A 26866-nucleotide genomic window follows, 5' to 3' on the forward strand; every position below is an offset into this window, starting at 1 on the left:
TTCAAAATTGAACTTATGCCTAGAGGAACGTACATGTTTACGCATCATAATATCCACAAGTAATGCCAACGCCCTTAAAGATCTTATGTCCCGCTAGGAATAAGCTCGATTTTGAAGGACAATAATTAAAGACCAGCCCATTTGAAGGGCAAAACAAATAAAGACCAGTCCATTTGAAGGGTAAACCGTGCAATTACTTCAAGAAAAATCTGCAAGTTGAAACAAGGGCTTTGTTGTATCCTTAAGAGATTGCTTGCATTTTCCCCAATGTGTATACGAGCAATATCTCTTTAAGAAAAGTTGATTCTTCACGCCTGTAAGCCATTTCATCTTCGATAATATTTTTCTATTTTATTTACGGTAGTTAGGTAGTACCTCGTTGTTTAAGCGTTCTTTAGCTGAATTTGAATCTGGGGCTCTTTTTAGCAAGCAGAGCTTCTTCGCTTTTGGTTGGACTCTGAGTATCTTCTCGACGAGAACTACAAGAATTACTCTATTACAGAAGTGGCAGTTAGTGGGACGAACACGGCTCAAAATAATTGTACGAAAAGCATGGAAAATTGTGCCAGAGGGTGTACCAACAAGGGCAATTTAGAAAATAAGTCATTTAATATGGGCAATTTGTTTCATACTTGTAGTCCCTTAGATTTCTCTTCTTGGTTACACGTGTTTATCAAGGTTGGACCAACTGGCTTCATTTTTCTATTATATATAAGTGTCCAAGAGGGACTAACATAGCAATAAATACTTGTACCAAAAGTTATATAAATTGTACACTTTAATTAATTACTTTTTTATCTCACGTGGACACATGTCATAGTACTGAATATTTATCCTTTTCTCATGTATACATGGATGCACTTTAATTTTAATTCTCTGACACATTTATTTCCTCCGCAAACTTTTACTTGTCCACTTTTGACTTTTCACGTTCTTTAAGAATTAATAAATGAAGTACTCCCTCCGTCCCATATTACTTGGCCACATTACTAAAAATATATGTCTAAATTACTTGTTCATTTACAAAACCAAGATAAAATTAATTAAATCTTTCCGACTTTACCCTCTCCGTCCCATATTATTTGCCTACTGAATATTTATTCTCTTCTCATGTATATATGTATGCACTTCAATTTTAATTCTCCAACACATTTATTTCATCTGTGCACTTTTACTTGTTCACTTTTGACTTTCACGTTCTTTAAGAATTAATAAATGAAGCACTCCCTCCGTCTCATATTACTTGGCCACATTACTAAACTACTTTTTTTCCCCATGTGGACATATGTCATAGTACTGAATATTTATTCTCTTCTCATGCATACACGTATGCACTTTAATTTTCTCTGACACAAATTTATTTCTTCCGTGCACTTTTACTTGTTCACTTTTGACTTTTCACGTTCTTTTAGAATTAATAAATAAAGTAGTCCCTCCGTCCCATATTACTTGGCCACATTACTAAAAATATATGTCCAAATTACTTGCTCATTTACAAAACCAAAATAAAATTAATTAAATCTTTCCTATCTTACCCTCTCCGTCCCATATTACTTGGCTACATTACTTGTTCATTGACAAAATCAAAATAAAATTAATTAAATCTTTCCCATCTTCCTTTAGTAATAAATGTTCTTGAAAATAATCAATTTTGATTAGAATGTATTTATTGGAGAGAGAAAGGGGTAATAGAGTAAATTATATCTTTTATTTATGATTTCTTAAGGGGCGTGCAAAAGGGAAAGTGGCAAGTAATATGAGACGAAAGGAGTATATATTTTTTACCCTAATATTCATATTTATTAGTGTAAGTCTCAATAGCCTTGTAAAATGATTTGAAAATGAGTAATTAATGTGAAGAGTAAAATTAATAATAAGAAGAATTTTTTTTTTCTTGATATGTTAACGTGGACAAGTAAAAGTGAACGGAGGAAGTGACTTTTATACCCGTTTTCCTTCTTTGTCAATACTTTAAATGTGGAGAGAGGACGAACTATAGCATTGCAAATTTGTACCAGAAGTTATATAAATTGTACACTTTAACTAACTATTTTTTTATCCCACTTGGACATATGTCATAATACTGAGTATTTTATCTCTTCTCATGTATACACGTATGCACTTCAATTTTAATTCTCCTACACATATTTATTCCCTCCATGCACTTTTACTTGTGCACTTTTGACTTTTTACGTTCTTAAGAATTAATAAAATGAAGTATATATTTTATCACAATATCCATATTATTGGTGTATAGTCTCAATAGCCTTAGAAAATTATTTGAAAATGAATAATTAATGTGAAGGGTAAAATAAGAAGAAGAAAAAAATTTCTTTCTCTTGATATGTTAACGTGGACAAGTAAAAGTGAAGGGAGGGAGTGACTTTTATCCCTGTTTTCCTTCTTTGTCACTACTTTACTTATTTTACTCTCCTTTACCTGCTCTGGTTATTGCTTCTTTACATTATAAAATGTATTACTTTATATTTTCATTTCAGAATTAAAATTTGGTGATTTACCATATAACATATATCTTGCTAATTTTGATTTCTTTTGTAACAATTCCTTTTATCTATAATTGTTAATATAAAAATTATAATGTAACTAATTTACCCCTTATTAACATATTTTTTAATTAATTTAACAAAAATATTTTATTAGTTTTGCTTTTAAAAAAAATCAGATATATACAACAGTGGTTCTTATGTTTGGATCTGAATAGTTAGTTAATTGAGATGTCTATCAATCTATCGATATACATATAAGATATTAAAGAATTTTTTTTAAAAAATCTAGAATTAAACTATTAGTTTTCCCTCATATTCTTACTAATTTTCTTTTTCAATCGATGAACAATTTTCATTGTCATGACAATGAGAAAAAAATTCGACTATTTCCATCTCAAAGACTTAATTCCATCATATGTTTTTAATTTTAAACTCCATTTTTTAATTATAACTAAAGTGATGGTACATAAAATACATTTTGTATATGTTGCTATATAAAATAACAATTAGAATGTTTTTCAAAGTTATTTACAAAATACAAACCTTAAAGACTAGCTAATTAAAGTGAATAAATATGATGCAAGGGCATATATTGCTAGTTAAAAAGCACTAGTAATACTATTATTTATGTGTGCATCTACTCAAAAAGCACCTAAAGGAGATACAGAAAGTACCCTTTGCGAGGTAGCCCGTTGCACCAGTGATGAAAATGGTCTTGCCCTCGAGAAACTGTTCAATGCGGCACGATTTCATTGATGGAGAATGTTCCCGGAAGTGAGCTAGAGGTGAAGGAAATTAACGGGCTAAATTCACACTACAAATATTTATACATAACATATAATCAGGCTACAAGTACTATGTATGGCATGGAAATTATACTGGAAAACTAAGTATTGCATTTGCACATATACAAAATCACCCGGAGTTTCAGTTAAATACCAATAAAGGAACGGAAAAGGGTCAAATATACCCCTTTACTATTGGAAAACAGCCAAATATACCACTCGTTATACTTTGGGTTCAAATATAGCCCTACCGTTATACTTTTGGTTCAAATATACCTCTCCTCCGTTAAAATTATCCAAAGCGGACACCAAGTTTGATGTGTCACTGATAACTCTGTGAGGTGGACACCACGTGGAATGCAACCTCACCACCCAATCCATTTAGCCCTTTCCTTCCCTTCTGGCTTCTATACTTCTGCTTTATTCCTCATTCAGATTTTCTATCAAATTCAATAGCCAGAACGAAAAATGTATACAATCTTTGACGACTCCAACAAGACCTAGAATCACCTAAGAAAATTAAAAAAAGATCCATAAACCCCAAACCTCAAAATTCAACAACTTCTGCAAAAGGCTTCAAGCCACTTGAAAGTAAACCAAATAATTCAGAAGCCTTTGCTCAGACAGTAATTCAACAAATTTCAGCAGAATACCTCAACCCACTGAAAGTAACTTGCAGTTAATCTCAACTTAACAAAAATCCTAAAAACCAAATTATTCTATACTAACAAAATAGAAGTCAAACCAAATCAAATTAACGAAGACCTGCCACACCAAACAATCAGAGAACCAACAAAATGGAAAAATCTATCAGACTAAATGGAGTGGTGAGGTGGCATGTCGCGTGGTGTCCACCTCATCGAGTTGTCAGTGACACATCAGACTTGGTGTCCACCTTGGATAATTTTACGAAGGAAGGGTATATTTGTACTAAAAGTATAATGCAGGGGTATATTTGAACCGAAAGTATAACAAGATGTATATTTGACCCTTTTCCGATAGTACAGGGGTATATTTGGCCCTTTGCCCATAAAGGAATGCAACCTAATGACCTATGTGTAGTAACAATTGTAGTCCTGTCCAAATATTTATAGTGAATCACCGAAGTCTGTCTTAAATAGGCAAGTACTAGTTTTAGTTTGGCGCAACCCAATGGAGCTAGTGGCCTAAATATAATTAAATCCTTATAAAACACCTTAAACTTATCTAATAAAATTTGACTTATACCATTATTTGAATTTTATTCTTCAGTGTTTTTGAGAGGCAACGTTTATTAATCAACTATTTAGTTATGATCAATTTTTTTCTAGTGTTGGACTAGCTAGTTCTTTTCCGATTGACAATTTAGCCAACTAATTAAATCTTTCTTGAGACATATTGTTGATCCTCATAGATAATTATAAGGATTTATAATTAAATCCTTATAAAACACCTTAAACTTATCTAATAAAATTTGACTTATACCATTATTTGAATTTTATTCTTCAGTGTTTTTGAGATGCAACGTTTATTAATCAACTATTTGGTTATAATCAATTTTTTTCTAGTGTTGGACTAGCTAGTTCTTTTCCGCTTGACAATTTAGCCAACTAATTAAATCTTTCTTAAGACATATTGTTGATCCTCATAGATAATATATATATATATATATATCATTTTCATAATCTTTGAAACGATTATTTTAGTTGAGGTTACTGTTACAAAATCTGTTAATATTATTCTATAAGCAATATAAGCATTTAGAGAAGAATCAATTGAGTATATTAATTAAAGTATTATTATTCTTACTAATAGCAATTTCTCTTAACACCTTTAATTTCGTTAAAGAAGCCTAAAACCCCATACTGGAGAGATTATTATGTTTTAAGAAAATGCATAAAGTCCCCCCAAAAAAAACTTGTCCCCTAAATTTACTTTAGCACTGTGATTTTACGGGCGTTTAGGTACTCTCCTAAACAACTTTTAAGTGATTTTATTCAACCAGCTCTTTCCCACAGGCACATGCGTACTGAACCTTCGAGGTTGGCGCGTTACTCACTTAATTTTAACTATTAAGTATTTTTTTTTTTAAATAAATATTTTAAACTCAATCTATCAGTGATATCAACCCAGATCATACTCAACCGAATTTCATCTCCTACATAAGAAACCTAATTTCCTCTTCTCCCTCATCTTCAATCATCCCCACTTTGTGCTCTAGATTTGAAAATTTGAAGGGAATCAATAGGATTTACCTGAATCTTCTCATTAAACCGCACTAATTTTAGATCTTCAATCCTAAAGTTGAATCTTTAAAGCGATAATTGCGACTGCATCAATTTGTCCGAAAGAAAGTATAACCCAAACTTATTCTCCTTCCTCTATTGCTTTGATTGGGTTTTTAGTCCTTTTTCTTCTATTGTAATTTTGTTCATGTTTGCCAAAGTATATGGAATTTGCTCGGAGTGAAATTTCTTTTGATTTTTGGGATTTTTTGGCTGTGTAGCACACAATGCGATCTGTTAACCTGGCTAAGCTTTGTATAGAAGACGATGATCCTGCCTTGAAGGAATAAGTTCGCTGCAGTCATGGATTTGTGGTGCATATGGAAACATCTTGGAATCCAAGGAATCTTAGTAGAAGATATTGGTCGTGTCCTTATTAAAGAGTAATTAGAAGATTCATTAAGCAAATTTTATATTTTAATCTGTATTCATTAATTGAGCACTAATTCCTTCATTATTTTTCATCATTAAAGGGTGCAAAATGAGGGAAGCAAGGTTGAGATGATTCAGCATGTGAAGAGGAGGTGCAAAGATGCGCCAGTTAAGACGTATGAGAGGTTGGCAGTAGCAGGTGTTAGGAGGGTAGAGGTAGCCTAGTACCTTGTTCTCATTCTTTTTCATAGCACTTCAAATGTGCCTACGAACCCATCTATAGTGACCTGGAACCTTGGGCATCACAAACCAAGATCAGCTGTGAAATAAAGAGGAAAGCGTGTTATAACCCAGCAGGGACTTCAAGAGATGAGAGGACAAAAAAGAATGAGAACAAGGTACAAGGCTACTGAAATGAATCATTTGAGCCAAACAAGTTCATCAGCTGCCCAGTAGATGAAAATAAAAAATGGATGATTTTGCTCTTTTTGTTTATCTGTTCTAATAGTGATTGTAGTGATAGGGATAAAGAGAAAAGTATATTGGACTGACCACGCCCAATAAGAATATGTTATGCATTTGGGGAAATCCTCGGGTCCAAAACGTATTGCTCCATTTTTTGCTTCAAGTTGGGTTGACTCGATCTAGATACGTTGGTGGGCCTTGTTGGGGCCCACCAACGGGTTTAAGTGGACAATGATACAAATGGGTATACATGATATTAGTATACATTCATGAATTAAACTAAGTATAAAATTAAGACTACAATAATTATTACAAAGCAAAATGAATTACAATTTATTGGGCCTAGCCCACTTAATAATCAACGACGTCAAATAACCAAAATGGCCCATATGTGGAGCAGGCCCAAAAATAATAGTAATAATAAGCCAAGTATGGAAATACAGGTGACAGGCCCGAGCAATGAGCCCAAGCCCTTCTCTTCTAAATTTTTTTTTCTAAGTGTTAAGAGGTGATATACATGATATACTGCTGGTATACTCCCCCATTTTTCTCAAATTTTCCTAAGTGTCAGAACTCTAATATACGTAATATACTGCCAATATACCACTTGATCTCCTCGCAAAATTTCTAAGTGTCAAGACTGTGTATACAAGATATGCCTCAATGATATACGACTAATGGTGAGCAAAACCCATATGGCATACTCTCCACATACCCAATATACGCTCCTTATACGCACCATGGGAGAGTAAAACCTTAAGGCATACCCTCCCAATTCACTTAATATCCATTTTTAACTCAAACAGATTTTCCAGAAAGTCAAAAGCCAATTCATAAATTCATTCTAGGACTAGTGTTTAGCTCATTAGTTGGTTTAGGAGGAATGCAAATTCCCAGAAGCAAGCAAGTTAAGAGGATGGATCAAACAACAACAACAAGCAAAGGCAAAAACCACATGATTCAACAAATCTTTTAGTAATGTGAGTTAGGTTCATGAGTCACAGGGAGTGTTAAGATGGCCAAGGAAATAAGCAGCAGCTACATCAAGGGGATAAGGGGACAAAGGAACATGAAATCAAGCACAACAAGATGGGGGATACACCAACAAGCTACCAAACACACCCTCATGTTTCTATCTCCAGTTTTAAAAAGTTAGCAATCAAAGAAGAGGTAGACCTAAAGGTTAAATGACTTAGAAGTCACACCTGTACACCTGTCTAGTGATGAACCAATTCAAATACCAAAAATCATTTTTTAAGTCTGTTTGTTATCAACAAGGATGTCACAGAAGCAAATTTACAAGGCCATGGTTATTCTAGCTTAGTTTTAATCCCAGCAAGTTCAAAGATAGCAAAATGGGCCAACTATAGGTTCATTAAAGCATTAGCAAGGCCCCAAAACCATTCACATTTAGTCCATTCTCCAGAATTTGCGCAGAAAACTTCACAGGTAGCAAGTAGAGGTTTCTAATAGAATAGATAGGGACATGATACTGTCCTAGGTCCAAAATATCATTTTTAAACATATCATAGCAGAAAAACTAAGGGTGCGGGGGTGAAGGGCCATGTATGTGCGCCACAGAAGTCTATAAGCAAATTACAGAGTCAAATGCCAATAGGCAAATGCTGCATTTTTACCCTTTCAAAGCATTTTCAGTTTCAATTTTCTGGTATTACACTAGGTTCAACAAATTTCAATCTTAACAAGTTCATAATAGGATGAAAGGAACATGGGATTACCCTAGGTACAAATATGATCCAAATACAGTCATATCAAGTCACTAATTGCATGAAACATATATAAGAACAGTTATAGGTCCATGGAAATCTAAATCATTTCTAGCAAGGGCTCATACCACCTGTCTTAGGTCAAGCAAAAGGATGTCAAGTAGGTTGTAGCTCAAACAGGTAGGTAACAGTAGGAATCTCATATAGGAATGCCTCAGAAATTCCCAGTCAAACTATAAGATGGGCACAAGTATACAAGTGCTACATTTTACTCTTTGTGTGGCAGTTTTGATTTTTTAGTCTTTGTCTTTTAAATTGGTCCTAACAAATTCCAATATTAACAAGTTTATAATGGGTATGAAACTAAAGATAATGCACAGAAATGGCTAAATGCCCATATGATGTCTAGAGACAATGCAAGTTTGCCATAATCCCTCAAGCTTTTATATTCTAGCTTAGGCTTATTTATAAATCATAAAGGTCCAGCCAATCACAAAAGATCATCTCAATGTTCAAGCAGTTTCTTAAGAACACTAACAGGGTCTTAAGATTACTTTCTCTACCCTATTGCAGGATTTGCACATACATTGTCAATCACAAAATGTAGGGTCAAGATAAAGTTCAACTAAGATGTAAAAGGTAATCAGATTAGGACCAGCAAATCTACAAAAATCAAGAAAACACTTTCAAAAGTAATCATGAATCAAGTAAGATCATTAGCAAGTCACAGATGGTAGAGGGGTGTATATAAAAACAGTCTCAAGTCTTAAAAGTTGTTCATACCACTATCATAGATCACAAAATAAGATGTTCAGGAGTATTATGATCAAACAATATACATAGGATAGCATATGCAGGTTGCAGGCTCATCCATAAGCAAACAAAGCAGGGAGATCATGACCTTAATGCTATACTTAGTTTCAAAGTCTCACTTCTTGGCTAATACTTTAGCCCTTCTTGTTTACTACATGGTTTAGCAAGGAAAGGGGTGTTCGAAAACTCACCTAGTCAAGGCAGACGCAACAGAACTTAAGCAAATGACTAGCATACTCACAAATTCAAATAAAGCTCAAATTGTGCTCAATAAATCAACTGGACAGGTCACAGACTTATCAAATTCCCATTTTTAAACAAATTCTTTAATGTTTAGAGGCTCTAAACCCTACTCAACAGTCTCAGAGTTAAGAAAAATAGGGTCAAGTGAACCACTTTTGCATTTTTTAGATGTCCAGCCAGATTAAAAATGACAAATGCACAAAAATAATCAAATCAGTCACTAGATTAGGCAGAATCCTTTTCTTATTACATTATCAATCGTAGTCCACTGGTTGTGAGTCCAAACAGGTTCTTCCTTCTTGAAATCTCAATCTTAAAAATTCCAATTATTAAAAAGGTTCAATCTTTCTTTCCAAAATAGTAACATTATTCTAAACAGTGTACAAGTTAACAATACTATCACACAAAGAGGTATTTCAAGCTGGATTGATTTCAAGAGATCTAAAAGTGTCTTAATGAGGCTAACGAGGGACATAGCCTAGCCTAGGAATGGTTTTAAGTCAAATTTCTCACATTACAAGTCACACAATCAAAGGCAGTTACAAACAAAAGATTCAGGAGTTCAAAAGGAACTAGAAAAAACTCATAGAGGATACATGATACTTATCTTAGGATTATCAAAGGCAAATGGTGATCAACACAGTCAAGGCAATAAACAAAAAGGCAAAATGGACAATGCACATATTGAAGCTTATCCTAAAACAGGGAAGGGAAGTAAACTGAACTAACAAAGGAAAAACATGATTTCTAAATCATTTCTTAATACAATTCCTAAGCTTTCTTAATATTCAACATTATAGTACTAAGTGTTTTAAACTGTGATCAAACTAATTAGACCTAAAAGAATACACATTATGAAACAAGTAAGTTTAAAACATTTAAGACACACAAAGAAGAAAAAGGCAACTTCTACAAATTCAGGGATCACATTCAACTTTAACACTGGCTTAAACCCACTTATACTTATTTTTTAAGAACACAATTGAATTTCCCAACTTTTTGCGATTTAAATGACCTCAAACAAAACAAATATTGAAACAAAGGGTATTTTTGGCCTAGTTTGTTACTTAAGCTTTCAAAATTTTCAAACAAGAACACATATAAGACTGCATAGACTTATAGTACTATAGTTTAGCAAAACAGGTTTCAATTATAGCCTTAGTCCATTTCAGGATCTCAAAAATTCCACAAACCACATATAAGATAAACTTATACTCCTATTAAACTACCTCAACAAAGTTAAGATCATCAAAGGTGCCTAAATTTCATTTTTTAGACTCTAACCTACACCTATACAGTTTTGAAATCTCAAAATCTCTAAACTACATTCTAAAAAACTTGTACTTCTTTAAAAATCATTTTTTGACAAAAACTGGAAACTTTACAAATTGCAATCAAGCTTAAAGTCTTATAACTTCACCAAGTATCAAGTTTTAACAGTTTTAGTAGTTAAAAAGAATTGCAAGCTCTGTTTTTTTTATACTCAGAACCACACAGAACATCCTATTTTCCACAAACTTCATTTGAATCTTCACACAGGATTCCATAGTCTATTTTTATGATCTATCTTGTTTATTTAATCTAGTTTAAACATCTTAAGAAAAACAAATTATTCAACAATGACTCTAACTACTAAAACAGGTCCATATTCAATCAATCAAGGAAGAAAGAAATTATTTTTTCAATATTCAGAATTAAAGTTGATTCTAGAAGTGCATGTCTAGATTTAGAAAAACAATTCTAGTTCTAAGAATATCAAATCAAAGCTAAGAAGGCCGAAGTTATAGACTAAGGCAGATTTGATGACAAGTCAAAATGTTCTTATCAAAACCTTTACAAATAACTAATCTTGAACCAAAATCATCAGCATTACTAACTTAAAAACCCAAATTTCCATCCTAAACTCCCTTCTTTTCTCATTTTTTTTTTACTAAAACAACTAACTTTGAATATCATTTAACATTATTCAGTCTTAACTTATCTTTATCCTTGAATCAAAAGTAAAACACATAACCATACATTTTAAGCAAGCAAACTTTATCAGATTTAGAATAGGATCATTTTAACTAACAAATAGGATAAGTAAACATAGATAACTATTACAGAAGATGAAAAAATAGGATTGACATGTGATAGTACCTTTTGTTGGGGCAATCTAAAGGTCAAAGGAAGATTGAATCACACTTCAAGCGATAAAACCCTTCACTAATCCTCAAATTACCTTTCTTTTATATTTTTCTTCTATATCTCTATGTATTGTATTTGTTGTATATATCTATAAACTGTATAGTAGATGAAACATAATTTTTTTTTAGGGAATAAAAACCTAGCCCCCTACTTTTGTTCACCAAATTGCTATTTATAGAACCAAATCTTATAGGAATCCTAGGTCAAAATAGAAGGACACCTAGCCCCAATTATTCCCTCCAAATTCCCCAAGATTCATACCCTATTCCTATTTCAAAATAAAATCAGATAATCAAAACGAAAAACTAACAAACTTGTACCCTAAAATCCAATAAAATTCACAAAAATTGGATAAATACAAGGAATAGTATGCTTGCCAGCACAAAATATCTCATGGTACAATTCCAACGGTGCAATTGTACCAGAATTGTACCAATGGGATAAAATCCCCAAATTCGAACCCACCCATTGGAAATTACCCTAGGTTTTCCCACATAAGTGAATGTGGTGCACAAGATGGCTAGGGACTCGAGGTCCCGCCCATGGAACCATCATGCGTGGCTAAACCCGAGCAACATCCACAAAATATGGCTCAAATGATGTAAATATCTAAAATTAGATGAAATAAAGCCTGGTAATCACAAGAAAACATGAGAGAACATAAAATCCCTCTTAATTTAGGTTAAAAACTCACCGTGAAACGCCACCAGAGGCGGTAAAACCCTAGCCATAAAAGTCGCCTGAGAGAGAGAGAGAGAGAGGGGAGTCAGGGGAAGGGAAAATGAAGTTGGGGGGGGGGGGTGGATGGAAGTTTATTTTAATAAAATTCCATCCCCCTTTTTTTAAAAGATCCCCATCCTTAAGTTTTTAACACATTTAAGTTAACCCCCTCCCCCTCCCAATTTAAATCAATTAAAGACTATATATTATAAATACGCATATCACTAAATAAAATAATTATTTAGGCCAATTAAAATTTAAAATTCGTAGATTCAAAATTTTAGCTTTAAAACAAGCCTAATATTGAAATAGTTCCGGGCATTATTTTAAAATGTGAAAAATGCGGTCAAAATGAGCCGTAATTCATACATCGTTTTAATTAGCAATTTTCCCGAATTAGACGAAGCGAGATACATATCTTCTTTTCAAATCATATTTGTGAGAGCAAATAGCTCGTAATTTTCTTATAATAGTCAATCTTTATGAAATAATAATAAAATGTCAATTTTTGCAATTTTGTCGGGATTTTTGAAATTTTAAAATTGAAAAGAAGTATCCTTACTCCGTCTTTGACTCGGGAAATTTGAAATTTAAAATACGCATCTTATGAGGTGAAAATTAGGTGTCAACACCAAGTATTGGAAAACTCCCTCATTTGTCCTATTCTTCTCATCACTTTGACCTTTATTTCCTCAAGCATTATGATGATGGTCATATACCTTAGTCCCAATATCCATGAATTGAAGCTTTCAGCCAGGTTGTTGTCGACATTATCACTACAGTTGAGGTCTTGAAATAGACCTTGGTCCACCTTTCTATGTTGTACCACATTAGGTCATCACATATTTATCCCCCTAGATTCTCCATATGATCCAAATTTCTTCTCAACTCTTGCTCATATTTAGCCTCGGCACCACTCTTGAAGCAGTTCTTCTCTCAATGCCTTTCCACTCCTTGGACCAGTTGGGTACGATGTGCCTAGTGCCCATCATTGTTCTGCATTTAGCATCAACTCCTTGATGACTATATCAAAACCCTCTATCAAAATTTGAAACATATTAGGTGATAGTAGTATAATACATTTAAAAATTAGAAAATTCAGATGAATAAAAAGAAATACATTACCTTCTACATATCAGTAATGGTTGTCAATTCTGACCTATCTCCAAGCTCAAGATCATTCCTTAAAAGGTTGAAAAACCATTTCCAAGTACAAGTGTTTTCAACTTCAATTAGTGCCCAAGCCAGTGGTAGTATCAAATTGTTCCCACACTTACAAACATCCACAAGTAATTGGCATTTACAAACACCTTTCGTAAAAACAACCACCAAACTTAATACATCTCCTACAACCAACTCTGAATGCCTTGTTTGAAGCATAAAAAAATATATAGAATGATTGAAACATTTTCTTTCCACTTTCAAAGGTTTCTTTACTAAGCCTCACCACACATGTGTTGCCTAGATTAGTCCTTAAGAGCTCATCGCTATAATCCAGAATTCTTCTAAACTTCTCCACAATGTCCCTTATAATCTGTTGCAACGCATTATTTCTAGCTTCCTTGCTACGTTCCTCCCCACACACATCCAGATCTTTGTTTAACTAAAATTTGCAACTAAAAAACCCCTAATGCTAGGCTCAAAAATAATTTTGTCCTTGTACCTTTCTAACATGTACATTGAATTTACAAATTTGTTCTTGGTTGTGCCATTATACTTGTGCACAGGATTATAATTCTTCACGACGAAGTCCTTTGTTCCAGAATCTTAACTATCAAACAACAGCCATGGACAAGCAGTTGTACACTTTACCCTTACCCTAGTTGGTTCATTAACATATTGTTACACCTCGGGAAAATTCCCGTCAGCGTACAATGAATAGACCATCGAAGGGTAGAAATTATACGACATTTTGATAAGTAAGAAATAGTATTTGATGGTCCTAATTAAGATTTCCAAAGACATTCGAGTTGAGGAAAGAAAGTTGTTAAGGGAAGCGAGTTATAAGTTAAGTGTGCCGGGCAAATCTACGAGTATTGAGTTAATGGTGTTTTAATGATGCTTCTAGGAAGAGTTATAACGTCTCTTAGATTGGTATTGAGGTGTTAAAAAAGTGTTAGGAAGGTTCCATAAGGATCGGAGATCAAACGAGTCGACGACAACAAGTCTCGGAAAACTGGGCAAACCTATGGCCAGACATACTGGCCATATAAAATGTATGGACCGTATGTCCAACCGTAGATCCAGCCCAGTACACCATGCCTCTCTCGACCAGATCTACGGCCAAACACACGGCCAGTAGAAAACATACGGATCGTATGTTGGTCCGTAGATCTCGGTCGGGACTGATGATGAATTAATATAAGGGACCTCTCCTCATTTCCTTTTCATTTCATCTTTCATCTCCACGACCCAAGAAAACTCTAGAACAATCTAAACACTTGAACCACAAGAAAACAAGGGAAGTTGATGATCAACTTCATCAAACCCACAAGAATCAAGAGTTAGAAACACATTAAAAGTCATCCAAATCAAGGAATCCCAAGAGAGATGAAATAGGGTTTTGGTGCAAAAGGTGTATCACCATTCAAGGATTGTTCCTCCATCATCTAAGGTGAGTTTCATGATCTTATCATGTTGTTTGAAGTATTAATAGGTTGAAACACTTGGATTGTAGAAGAGTATAGAAAATGGGTCATAAATGTGTGAATAGTGCCATTATTGAGTAGTAGTTGACTTGAATCATGAAAATGGATATGTTGAGGTTGCAAATACGTTATAAATGACATTTAGAACATGGGATAAGTATTGTACAAGAACAAACGCGAAAATGGACTTTGGTCATGACTATGGAGAATTGGAGTGAAATTGTGAATTGCGGGCAATGTAAATAGATGATGCTTATTGTTTGTGATATTGTGATTGTTGTTATGAATGTTGGGAGTTGACATGGAATATGGAGGAAAGTAGTATAAACAAAGGAAATGCTGCCCAATTTTCTTTAGCCTTAAGAAGCACGTTCTTACGATTGTTTAGCTAATGTCGATATACATTCCCCTGAAGGTATAAACGAGTGCATTAAAAGAGATCGAGCAAGCGATAGAATAGCAAAATGACAAAGGTATGTGAGGCTAGTCCCTTCCTTCTAAGGCATGAATCTTATGACATGATTTCCTCCTTTCTCATGAATTTCCTATCTTCAAGAAAGCCAAGAGCCTTGTTCATGAATAGCTATATGAGATAAGAGATACGTTATGAGTATAATATGTTAAGTCCAAGAAGCTATAGTCCATGATATGATGTTCCTATAAAGCTAATGATGTTATTTATTGATCATTGTATACACCCACCTTATGCTTGTTCCTTCAAGGTAAGGCAGAATGCTTATGAATGCTCCATAATGAAATCGGGGATCCACGACCTTATGTCACCCCAATAGAGTACGATTATCTATGCATGCATTATGATGAGTTATGATAAGAATCTTATTATGAGCATATTATTATGAGAATGTTATGATGAGCATATGATGATGATATTACACCGTGCCTATATGGCCAGGCAGTCACCGCCAAAGCGGGCAGCTATACACCATGGCCAGATGGCATGGGCAGACACCAGTAGTGGGCGGCATGAGATGATACCCCGGACGCGGGAGGCCTGGACGCGGGCTAATGTTATTGATTATCACACCGCACCTACATGGTCGGGCAGCTTATGTATTTATGCATATATGACATGATGATTATTATGACAGTAAGCCAACATGCATTATTCCTTTTATGATTCAGTCAGCTACATATTGCTCCTTAACTGATGTCTCCTCATTTCATTGATGTTTTATTATTGTTTATGCCTTACATACTTAGTACCATATTCGTACTGACGTCCGCTTTCTTTGGACGCTGTGCTCATGCCCACAGGTAAACAGGGAGGTGATCCAGACTCATAGGAGCTCCTAGCTAATTGAGAGCACTCCACTTTTTTTCGGAGGTGCCATTGATTATTCTTTTGGTATATATGTGTATATATTTTGGGGTACGACGGGGTCCTGTCCCGTCCATGTGTCTAGTACTCTAGTAGAGGCTCGTAGATACGCAGTATGGGTAGTATGGTCTCACAGTCTTCATGTATATATATATATATATATATATATATATTGTTTAGATAGCCGAAAGGCTTATGTTTATAAGAGTAAATATATTTCGAATGATGATAGTCTTCTATGGTTATGAGTAAATATTATGAATGAGAGCATATGGATAACAGAATGAGCGGTGTTCGATGGTTAGCCCCGGATACCCGTCATGGCCCGTAGCCGGGTCGTGACACATATTTATCCAACTCTACGTGTTTTTGAAATGTATACCTAGTAATTACTTCTCTAAACTTCTTAACACTTTCAAAAGTAAGGCCAATTTCCCAAACTATTAATTGACAAGTAAGATCAAATATAACCCTATTTATATTTCTCTTTGCTCTCCTTGCCTTTCTTGCAGGTTGTTGAGCCTCATCTTCATCATCAACATTGTCACACCCCGAATCATAGCCTGGCCGTAACATGGCACTCGATTCCTGACTGCATGTGACCGAGCGAACCACATGGCTTGCTGACTCAATATTGGCATGAACTGATGCGGAATAGCCGATGAGCATGTATAATTTAAGTAAAGTGTGGGACGACAAATCATAAGTCTGAAAATATCATAATATCATAATGCGGAAAAGCCTGAATAAACATAATAATAACAAGCCAAAATGGCTAGAAGACTCCGAATATCTGACATAACATAACTGAGTAGTCTATGAAACCTCTATCATGAACCTGAACTATAGAACATACTTGCTGGGACAAGGCCCTCAATATACCTTAACTGCATAACTGACATAAATGTAAACAGTGACTAAACCGAAGATGGGAGGCTCCAAATGCCGATACGTGGATGATCCTACGGCGATTATTGTCCCGTATCCGTACATGTGCCCAAACGATAGAAAGGTGACGTAGCATACGAATGTACCGATACGTAAAGCAATGGAATGAAATAAACATGGCACGTGAAACCAACATGATGAGAGCTAAACCAAACCTAAAACCGTCATGAACATGAATACATACATACATACATATGTATATATATATATATACACACACACACACACACACATAATCATGAGTAAAACAAATTAAGTGGGGAGTGCATAAGTATAACCGACAACATAAATCACCACGTGGGTACGTGGAGTCTGGTACCTGACCCGACCAGTAGAGCTCTCATACCTTGCCAGGAGTATAAGATATAAACATGACATGAAAAGATCCAATCAATAAAGCATGAAGGAATCATCCTAAACATGGGCGGAGCGATCCTTGTCCTACGGTGGCTAATGTAGTTTCAGGCTATTAAAACTTTCTCGGTAATCTGTGCGACTCACAAAAGCATGAACATAATATAGGTGGCATCTGAGCCCATGGTTTTTCATAAAAAGCGAGTTGCATTATACATGGATATAGTTACATAATATACTTGCATGAAAACGTGTAACACACGTAGAGTGTTTCATGAAAATAAACATAGTATTTAATGACTTGCATAGAAGAACCCATGGAATGCAAAGGATGAGTTTTTCATAGATTACGGACAGATTCTCAATAATCAAAATGGAATATCAAGAACACAATAATGAACTACGTATAGAAACATGGTACATCCTGGTATATAGACTTAGGGTTATCATGAACATATCTAAAACTCTAGTTTTGGTGAACTCCTATATAATCATGGAGGAACGTGGCGTGGGAAAGAAAAAAGATGTTCCCACACGTGGATAGAAGCCCTACATACCTGTTAATGCTCCAAAACTTGTAGAAAAGGTCTGAACTTGAAGAAGAATTCCAAAAGCTTTAAGTCTTGAATCCTTTTCTTGAAAACCCTAGGTGAGGAATAATGAATTCTTATTAGGAATCATGGATACATGTTAGAATTCTCTAAAAGGGCTTGGAATGGACTTGCCTTGACGTAGTAGGATGAGGAGAGGAGAAACCTTCGTTCTAGGGCTTGGAGAGAATGAAAATATGGAAAAGAATTGAAAATGCGTTTTGTATACTGTTCAGTCGTCGAGCTGATATACGGTACCCTTTTACAGTCTGTAAAAGATTTACGGTCCATGAAAGGTGACTGTAAATCGGTTACAGAAACTTGGAAATTCTCCTCCATGTTTATGGTACAAAAGTACGGTCTGTGAAAATTATGTGGACCGTAAAACCCTACCATGAATCAATTACAGTGAGTTGGGCTTTTTGGGGTTCATCTACGGTCCATTTTATGGGTCGTAAATAATTTATGGTCCGTAAGACCTGACGTAAAACTGAGATCGCTGAACTGAAATGAAATTAAATCCTAACACTCTCCGTCTTAGTTTTCTAAGTCCTGAATCATGAACATGGCTTAGTTTAAAGTAAGAGGTGTTACAAATATGTTCATCTGTATCTATTTCAAAGCCAACCAGTTCATCCGAATCATAATATGGCTCATAACCAGCTATATTTCCGTCTAAACTACTCTTTTTTTTGGATGCTCTAGGCCTCTTTTCGTTCATCTTCTTTGTTTTGGCACCCCTCTTTTATTCCCTAAGAATCTTATCATCCCCAAGAACAATACTACTATATTATTCTTTATTACCTTTATCTAACTCTACATTGTCCGACTCTTCACTAACTGCACTTTCACTTTCCCGATACGACACATTAATGGAACATCGGTACAACATTCTACAACAACATAAGCACGGTGAAGTCCACTGATTCCTCCCCAAAACCAACAGTCCCACCCATAGCCTCTTTAGCACTATTTTGAGTCTCTTGAGGTTGTGCAGCCTCTTCAAATCCTAAACCTTCACTACCCTCAAAGGTTTGACTAGACTCTTTATCAAAAGCAGCGTTAGATGCCCCACCCACATGGTTTACATATTCAAGGGTGGGGCAGACCACAACAGGTTCTTCAATCAAGTGGGATACAAAGAGTTCACCAATATCCCCATCTTTTAATTGAGATACACTACCCATAATGTCCCTATCACTTTTAGTTTCTACTAAATGATGACATTTAGGTGGTCTAATATAAACAATGCAAGACAAATAGTTATAACCAATTTCTTTAACATAATCCACAAATTCAAAGTAGGAGAATTTATCAATGTCTACATCAAAGCAATTTGTAACCTCACCTCCAATGTACTTAATATGAGGGATTTGCTGTAATTTGCTCCTTGGTGAAACCTCAAAGTCACGTACACAAAAGCCATTCTCAGACTGAAAGCAATAAAAAAACACAAGCTTCAGTTACAAAAGAATACAAATAAGAGGAAATAGAAGTTGAAGATCGAGTTTTTCCTAACTAAGACCCTAAACACAAATTATATAACCCTAAATGCAAAATACCAACCTACATCTTTTGTGTTCGCCGATAGGCACTTCCAATACAGAAGCTCCACCAAAATGCGAAGTAATCGAGTGACATTTCTTCTTTTTTGTTTTCATTGAGTATGAGATTAAGTTTAGGATTTTGGATAGTTTAGAAATGACGATTGGTTTAGGAATTAGGGGTATTTGTTTGGGAACTAGTCGAGTTTTTTATTTGGGAGACGGATCGCGAATTAATATAACTGTTTTTTAGTTAGGAACAAATTATTAAAAAAACTCATTAATGATGTGGCCTCATTCCAAAGTGTGTGGCTCAACAACACCCAACTTTGATCTTGTTAGGGAAAGGGGGGGGGGGGGTTAAATAAAAATTTAATTTAAAGTTGTTTAGATGGTACATAATGCTTAGTAAAGTTATAGTGTTAAAGTAAGTTTAGTGGACAAGTTTGGAGGACTTTATGCGTTTTACACATTCAAGAATAAATCAACTACTTAAGTGTAATCTTATATAAATGCACTAGTTGGCTTTTGCCACATAATTACTTAGTCATCGTTGCATTGATTGGAATTGAAGAGATGCAATTACAATCTCTTCTCAAGGAGAGAGTTAAGAATGGCATGTTATGTATTGTAATTACATTCAAAAGGTGACTTTTCATATTTTTATACATTTGTTTTTAAAAAATTTCTTATTTCTTAAATCTATTCCTATTTTATTGTATTTTTTAAGAGGAAACCTTATTAGAAACAATTTCATAATTCATGAGTTTTATTTTCTATTTTGTTTTATAACTGCGGTGTTCAGGTCAGTTTGCACGCACCTCGACTAATTCTCTTTGGATGCCTTTCACCTCTTACTAATAATAGGTACCAGATAAATCTATCCACCAAGGCTAGGACGAATGGGAAGAAATTACCCAGAGTTTTTGTCTCTGTTGGGATTTGAACGTGAGACCTCATAGTTCTCAATTCATTGTTTTCTATTTATTAGTGTAAATTCTTTCTACTTTCACACACTCACACACAACACACACACACACACACACACACACACACACATATATATATATATATATATATATATATATAAAGAGAGAGAGAGAGAGAGACACACACACAAAGAACAATAATAACAATATACCAGTGTAATCCCATAAATGGAGTCTGGGAAGATAGAGTGTACGAAAATTGTTAGACCTCGTAGTTCTATATGTGAAATCTATTAGGTATTAGTCGTTTTAATTGTGGACCCTGGGGTACTTCCTAGGATATATGAGATTGTATGCACCTATCTCATGGTTATGAGAGTTTAAGTTCATATAATAAGCTATGGAAGGATTGAAGGGCAAGTGAATCAAGGAAATTAAATTTGTTGGAATTTTGAAGAAAATATGACGGGCAATTTTGGCCCAACTTGGAGAAAGAATATCTTTTAGTATATGAGGATTTTTTAAGTAAATCACAAGCCTAAATTGAAGTTCTGGAAGTCTAGTTTCCAACACAATAAACCGCTCGTCGATACGACATCGGAGTAGAGAGTTATGGACGTTACAAGTTAGGCCGCCAGAGCAGAAAATTTCCCTGCGCGAACACGACCCTAGGGCCGCGAACGCAAAGAGTAAACCTGAGAAACCCTTCACGAACACGACCCAAGGCCGCGAACGTGAAGGGCAAATTTAATTCGGTTTCCACCGACTTCAACCCACTATATAAGGGTTAAAACCCCTCTTTTGTGTCATAATATTTCCCCTAAAAGCTCAGCAACATATGAGAGCATACATATAGCACAAAAGTGAGGATTTTGAGTAATTTCAAGTGATGGAGTATTAATCGAAGTTCAGGTAACGTGTAGTTGTGATTATAGTATTGTCTTACGTTGGAGTTGGCTTGGATTCAACGTAAATATTGAAGATCTTGCTATTCTAGTAAGGATAAGGTATGAATCTCTCTTTATTAACATTGATTTAGGAATATTTACGAGAATAAGAGTTATAGTTTGTTGTGTTGGTGTTGTTGGCTTATGGATTGATGTTTGAAGAAAGTTTTGGATGGAATTGTACTTATTTGTCATGTAGGATCTTGATGATATTTTTGTTGATGTGGTTGGAGTTATTTGGGAGTTGTTTTGGTATTTGAAGGAAGTAGATAATATAGGGAGAGATGCTACCCAAATTTTCGTAACCCAAATTATCCTTTGATAATTTAGTACATATAAGTTGATGGGAAATATGATAGAAAGTATGATTAAAGATGTATTTCTCGCTATATAGGTTCGGGTGAAGGGCGAGCATCGGAGTAAAGGATCCTTTAAGTGGTGGCTTGACGAATAAGGTATGTAAGGTGTTTGTTTCTTTCTTTCCTTGGCACGAATCCAACTAGAGCATGAATATGAATGTTCCATATTAAAATCACTCCATTCCTATGTCATGTAGCTCAAAGCTTAATGTCTTAGTTATTTGATTGATTCTTGGTATATTATCATATTTATCATTATTAAGTTATTTCTTTGGATTCGATACGAATTCCATAATTTATTCGGAGGTCACGACGCCTTATGTCACTCCGGCGAGTAGTGGCATTTATTGGGCTCTCATGCATGCTATTTACATTATGTATATGTATATAATATATTTATTGATATATATATATATATAATATATTTATGGATCGGGTAGTACACTAATATATGATATTTATGGATTGGGCGTACGTTTTCGACACTAACATATGATATTTATGGATCGGGCCGTACGTTCATCGGCACTAACATATGATAATTATGGATATATATATATATATATATATATATATATATATATATATATATTTATATATATACGTTATATACACTAACTTATATATATATATATATATATACACGTGCTTACTTACATATGATTCTTAAGATTCATGCATTACATATTGTACATTCTCAAAGGACAGGTTACCTCTACTCTCTTTATATTTTCTTCCTACTTATGTGATTCTTTATAGCCTTACATACTCAATACTTTTATTCGTACTGACGTCTCATTGCACAGGACGCCGCATTTCGTCTTTGCGAGGCTGCGACAGAGTTATTGGAGAGCAAGCGCAACGAGGGACTTCCAGCTTCAAAGTGCCACTACTCCGGACTTGCTATCTTTTGGTACTTTTAAGTTAATGTAATATATGCTTATATATATATTCTTAGAGGCTTATAGACATAGTGGGGGTATGTAGATACTATGTATGGTCTTGCCGGCCTTGTCTAGGTTGTGATATTTTCCTATAAGCCTTGTCGACTTTATGATACTCGTGATGTTGTAGCGACCTTGTCGGTTCGCATATGTACATATATGTTGGATTATTGAATATTTCTGTGTTGGACCTTTCTGCGTGCCGGTGTTCTCTGAGTTATAGTATATGGTATTTAAGATAATTGTTAAGTCAGGTGGTTCCCGACCTATGAGTCGGAGCCCGTCACACTCCTCGTTGGGGGTGTAACAAATTGGTATCAGAGCAGTTCAGTCCTAGGGATGTCTATGATCCGTGTCCAGTATAGTCCTGGTTATCGGTATGTTGTGCACCATATCTATAGCCAGGAGGCTACAGGGCATTTAGGAAGACACTTTTATTCATGATCCAGATCGTGCTATAGAGCCAAGTTAAGGATGCAACTATCTAATCTCTTTTTGTTTAATCTTCAGCGATGCCTCAGAGAAAGAAAAAGGCCAGCAAAATATGGGACGCTGCGGGGGAAGGCCCGAGCCTAGTATCTCCAGCCGAGTTAGGGCATGGCGAGGCTCAGAGTACTACCCCCTCGTATGCCACCTCTACTCCATCAGTTCTTTGAAAAGCATGATAGAGCTCCAGTCCCTCCGGCTCCTCAGGCCCTCGGCTCTCCCCCCCCCTGCTGTCCCAGATCAGGACTTGCGAGATGCAGTCCAGTTATTGACTAGATTGGTGGCTACTCAGACTCAGCGGCAGGTTGGCCTTTCGGACAGAGCTGTTAGTTCTCGCGTGCGTGACTTTCTTACTTTGGACCCTCCAATTTTCACGGGGACAAACCCGAAGGATGATCCTTAGAACTTTGTAGATCGAATGGGCCGTGCTCTGAGGGTAATGCATGCTTTCGATACAAAATCAGTGGAGCTAGCTTCTTATAGATTGTGGGATATGTCTGCAGTATGGAATGAGTCACAGCAACGATCGAGAGGGCGAGAATACACCTCCTTCGTAGTATGGCCGAGTTCAGGCCTTTTTAGATCATTATTTGTCGGCCGAGGTCCGCAGGGCCAGGGATGATGAGTTTCTATTGCTTCACAAGAATAATATGAGCTTTCGGGAATATAGTTTGAAGTTTAACTCCTTGGCTAGATATGCTCCAGCGATGGTAGCTGAAATGGAAGACAAGGTACATCGCTTCGTGACTGGACTTAGGCCTCACTTGATTAAGGATTGTATGATGGCTTCATTACAGGGTGGGATGGATATTTCTCATATTTAGCCGTATGCTCAAAATTAGGAGGACCCTGAATGTCAACAGCAGACTGAGCAAGACCCGAATAGGGGCCGTTATAAGTAGGCCAGATCCGCAGGCTATTCAGGTGCTTATTAGAAAGGTTATAGGCCCTATTCTTATAGAAGATCAGCTCCTTCAGTAGTTAGTGCACCTTCCCGGTTCCAAAGGCAACGTTATGATCGACCTACTCATTCTGGATCGAGTCAGAGTTCGAGAGCGCCAGCCCTTTTTTATAAGGGAGAATCTAGCCAGGCAAGGTCCCCCACAGCCCCGTTGTGATCAATGCGGTAAGGGCCACTTTGTCCAGTGCCGCCAGGGTATGGGGTTGTGTTATTCTTGTGGGCAGCCTGGTCATATTATACGAGACTGTCCGGCTGGCGGCAGAGGTGGTCCAGCACAGCCGATAGGTTCAATCGCCGGTTCTTCATCTTCTATTCGCCCTCTTGGGCAAGGTTCTACTTCAGCACCAGCAGGTAGAGGTAGGGGAAGAGGCCAGACGTCTGGATCAGGCAACGGTCAGAATCGTATTTATGCACTTACAGGGCAGCAAGATCTTGAGTCGTCCCTGGATGTTATGATAGGTATTTTATCCATCTGTTCTTATGATGTCTATGCATTGATTGATCCGGGTTCCACACTATCTTATATCACTTCTTATATTGCTGATAAGTTTGGCATTAAGCCCGAATCTTTGTCTAAGCCTTTCTTAGTTTCTACTCCGGTCAGGGAACCTGTTATTGCGAGACGAATTTATCTTAAGTGTGTGATTACGATATGTGGTCGTAAAACTTTTGCTGATTTAGTGGAGTTAGAAATAGTAGAATTTGATGCTATTATGGGTATGGATTGGCTAGCCTCTTGCTATGCCAATGTGGAATGTTGGTCCAAAACTATGAAATTTCAGTTTTCGGGAAAGCCAATTCTTAAATGGAAGGGTAATACTCCATCTCCAAAGGGTAGGTTTATTTCCTACCTTAAGGCGCGGAAAATGATTTCCAAAGGCTATATTTATCACTTGGTTCGAGTTAGAAGCACTGAAGCCGAACTGCCAACATTGCAATCTGTTCCTGTAGTTAATGAATTTTAGGATGTATTCGCCGATGAATTACCAGGTCTCCCTCCCGAAAGGGAAATTGAATTTGCGATTGATATGTATCCGGGTACTCAGCCCATCTCTATTCCTTCTTATCGTATGTCCCCTGCCGAATTGTGGGAATTGAAGGTGCAGCTGCAAGACTTGTTAGATAAGGGCTTCATTAGGCCCAGTACGTCTCCGTGGGGAGCACCGGTATTATTTGTGCGCAAGAAGGATGGCTCACTAAGAATGTGTATTGACTACCGACAATTGAATAAGGTGACTATCAAGAACAAATATCCATTGCCTAGAATTGATGATTTGTTCGACCAACTACAGGGTGCCAAATGCTTCTCGAAGATTGACTTAAGGTCAGGGTATCATCAACTACGTGTAAAAGGGGAAGACATTCCAAAGACAACCTTAAGAACGAGATATGGGCATTTTGAATTCTTAGTTATGTCTTTCGGATTGACAAATACTCCTGCAGCATTTATGGCACTAATGAACACAGTATTCCAGCCCTTCTTGGATGTTTTTGTTATAGTATTCATTAACGATATCTTGGTATATTCTTGTTCAGAAATGGAACATGCTGATCACTTTCGAAAGGTGTTACAAACACTGCGAGATCAAGGGTTGTATGCAAAATTTTCCAAATGTGAATTCTGGCTGACCTCAGTGGATTTCTAGGCCATATTGTGTCTGATGAGGGTATTAAAGTTGATGATCGGAAGATCGAAGCCGTTAAGAATTGACCCCGGCTAACAATAGCTTCAGAAATTCGAAGTTTCTTGGGCCTTGCGAGGTATTATCGGAGATTTGTAAAAGGATTTTCTTCTATAGCAGCTCCCCTTAGAAAATAAACTCAGAAAAGGGCCAAGTTTCAATGGTCAGAATCGTGTGAGCGGAGTTTCCAGAAATTGAAAGATAAGTTGACATCCGCTCCTATTCTCACCCTTTCGGAAGGCACTGAGGGTTACACTTATACTGTGATACGTCACACACTAGCCTAGGATGTGTGCTGATGCAAAATAGTAAGGTGATCGCTTATGCCTCACGACAACTACGGAAACATGAGCAAAATTATCCAACCTATGATCTTGAGTTAGCGGCAGTGATTTACGCTTTGAAGATATGGCGGCATTACTTATACGGAGTTCATGTTGATATCTATACAGATCATAAAATCTTTCAATATATATTTAAGCAAAAGGAATTAAATTTGAGGCAACGAAGATGGCTCGAATTGCTAAAGGATTACGATGCCAAAATTTTATATCACCCTGGCAAAGCTAATGTTGTAACTGATGCTCTAAGTCGCAAATCAATGGATAGTTTATTGTATGTGCTAGCGAAAAAAATTGGAAATGACCAGAGAACTTTATCACTTAGCGAATTTGGGAGTTCGCCTACTAGATTCAGAAGACACTGGGATTACCTTACAAAATATATCTTAATCGAATCTTGCCTCAGACGTAAATGTTTAGCAGTATAAGGATCCAGTCCTAAACTCTATCAAGGAAGGATTTCAACAAAATCGAATCTCAGCTTTTGAACTTGACTCAAATGGGGTTCTCAAATATCGAGGCCGCCTGTGCATTCCAAATGCAACCGGACTTCGGGACAAGATCATGTCAGAATTTCATTATTCCCGGTATTCAATCCATCCCGGATCCACAAAAATGTACCATGATCTCAAGGGCTTTTATTGGTGGAATGGTATGAAGAAGGATATTGCTAACTTTGTAGCTCAATCCCTACTTGCCACCAGGTAAAAA

Source organism: Lycium ferocissimum, chromosome 4 (genome assembly GCF_029784015.1).
Source record: "Lycium ferocissimum isolate CSIRO_LF1 chromosome 4, AGI_CSIRO_Lferr_CH_V1, whole genome shotgun sequence".
In the NCBI taxonomy this organism is placed as follows: Eukaryota; Viridiplantae; Streptophyta; class Magnoliopsida; order Solanales; family Solanaceae; genus Lycium; species Lycium ferocissimum.